The 2,500-nt window shown below is 42.6% G+C and overlaps 1 pseudogene; it reads right to left on the bottom strand.

The window, feature by feature from the left end:
• Positions 1-1,934: 1,934 nt before the first annotated feature.
• Positions 1,935-2,500, bottom strand: LOC145622228 (25S ribosomal RNA; annotated as a pseudogene; the record flags this gene model as incomplete).

Genomic DNA, 2,500 nt, shown 5'->3' with positions numbered 1-2,500 from the left:
CTGAAACAGTCCAGAAGATGGGGAAAGCTTGGGAATAAGAGGGGGATGGGTTTTAAACACTTTTTACATCCCATATTTTCCATATTGTGTTTTTTTCGAGGTTCGGGACCGGGACCGAGAATATGCTGATTGACCCCAATACAGGGTGATTGGGGGGGACAGTTTATATGATACTTACATTACAAACAAACATGAATAGTTTGTTCAAATATATCAATCAACTCAACATTATCACATCACACATCATATCAACCAACACACATGTGAATAGTAACAATGAAAGTCACTATTGTCAAATCAATCATCATATGATATAATGTGTTCATTTCCATTACTATTGTCAAATCACAATCACTATTTTATGGGTACATCACATCACATGACTATTTTACCCATATTACATCACTTATGTAGCATAATTATACTTTTATGACATCACATCATATATACTTATATGACATCATCATAGTCAAGTCATATTACTTTATATATACTTTTATGACATCATTGTAGTCAAGTCACATCACTTCAATATACTTATATGACATCATTATACACATATGACATCACTCTACATCATGAATTTCAAAATAGAGTCAAAACTCATTCTTGGTACTTTATGGACATCTTTATCGGTGTCTTATGGTTTCAAACCTCCTTATATGACCCCAGGAGTCATCCAACACATTCAGTTCATTTTTTGAAAAAATAACAAAAATTAATCCGAAATCGTGTATTATAGCCTTCAATTTTGGACAATTTTCCACTTATTTTGACCAGAAAATAAAAAATGTCGAGGTGCTTACCATGGACCCTAATACACCTTGGGAGTCCAATTGACCCTAAGATGTATCCCCTAAGGTCTCAAGACTTTTCGCCACCGGGCCCCGTCACCTCAAAATTCCTCAAAAAGCGTGGATTATAGCCTTCAATTTTGGAAAATTTTTGACCTTTTTTCGCCCGGAAATAAAAATTGCCGAGATGTTTACCATGGTCCCTAATACCCTCCGGGAGTCCAATTGAGTGGGTGGAACCATCCAATATGCCTTAAAACGGTCAATTTACCCGTTCCAAATTTGCACCGATTTCGTAAACTGAAGCCTACCACGGCCATTTTGTACAACATAGAAGGGTCATATATGGTTCCAAACGTCATTATATGACCCTAAGATGTATCCCCTAAGGTCTCAAGACTTTTCGCCACCGGGCCCCGTCACCTCAAAATTCCTCAAAAAGCGTGGATTATAGCCTTCAATTTTGGTAATTTTTTGACCTTTTTTCGCCCAGAAATAAAAATTGCCGAGATGTTTACCATGGTCCCTAATACCCTCCGGGAGTCCAATTGAGTGGATGGAACCATCCAATATGCCTTAAAACGGTCAATTTCACCGTTTTCGTACACACCTCTTGTATTAGCTATAAGCTTTCACGTCGCCTGTATGTAGCCAGATAATGGTCGTATATGGGTCGAAACAATATTATCTGTCCCCGGGATGCATCCCGCAATGTTCCTTGACATTCCGACACCGGGTCCCGAAACCTCCTAAACCGCTCCGATTTCGTGTATATTATAGCCTTCATATTTTCCATCCGTATATCATTTTTTCACCCGTCGAGGTTATGCATCCAAGTACTTCCATGGGTTCCCAAAGGGCCTTGGGAGTCCTAAATAGTTCCCGAAAACATATCATTCATCCTTAATCATCTTGTCTTCAGGGCCTTGGGAGTCCTAAATATTGTCCGGTATGCCTTGTCCTTGGGTGCACATGTCTTGTGTACATGTCACACGGCCCCTTGTACCATACAACATCCCCACACTTAGGCTTTGTGACATGTCTTAATCCCGTACTTAGCATATTTTATTATACGAGATACATCGCTAACCTCGTTTTCCAAAATATAGGTGTTTTTAGGGAATAGGGTGGGGGGGAGGGACGAATCGAAGCGACATAGGGCTGAATCTCAGTGGATCGTGGCAGCAAGGCCACTCTGCCACTTACAATACCCCGTCGCGTATTTAAGTCGTCTGCAAAGGATTCAACCCGCCGCTCGGTAGAAATTGTACTTCAAGGCGGCTCTCACGGCGCATCCACCGCGCGAGCGTAGCCTACGACACGTGCCCTTGGGGGCCGAAACCCCTACTGTAGGACGGCAATCGGGCGGCGGGCGCATGCGTCGCTTCTGGCCCGGATTCTGACTTAGAGGCGTTCAGTCATAATCCAGCACACGGTAGCTTCGCGCCACTGGCTTTTCAACCAAGCGCGATGACCAATTGTGTGAATCAACGGTTCCTCTCGTACTAGGTTGAATTACCATTGCGACACTGTCATCAGTAGGGTAAAAACTAACCTGTCTCACGACGGTCTAAACCCAGCTCACGTTCCCTATTGGTGGGTGAACAATCCAACACTTGGTGAATTCTGCTTCACAATGATAGGAAGAGCCGACATCGAAGGATCAAAAAGCAACGTCGCTATGAACGCTTGGCTGCCACAAGCCA

The sequence above is a fragment of the Chenopodium album genome, unplaced genomic scaffold (genome assembly GCF_948465745.1).
Source record: "Chenopodium album unplaced genomic scaffold, dcCheAlbu1.1 scaffold_84, whole genome shotgun sequence".
Classification (NCBI taxonomy): domain Eukaryota; kingdom Viridiplantae; phylum Streptophyta; class Magnoliopsida; order Caryophyllales; family Amaranthaceae; genus Chenopodium; species Chenopodium album.
Note: the sequence above shows the minus strand (reverse complement) of the source record. Positions and strands in the feature narration are given on the sequence as shown.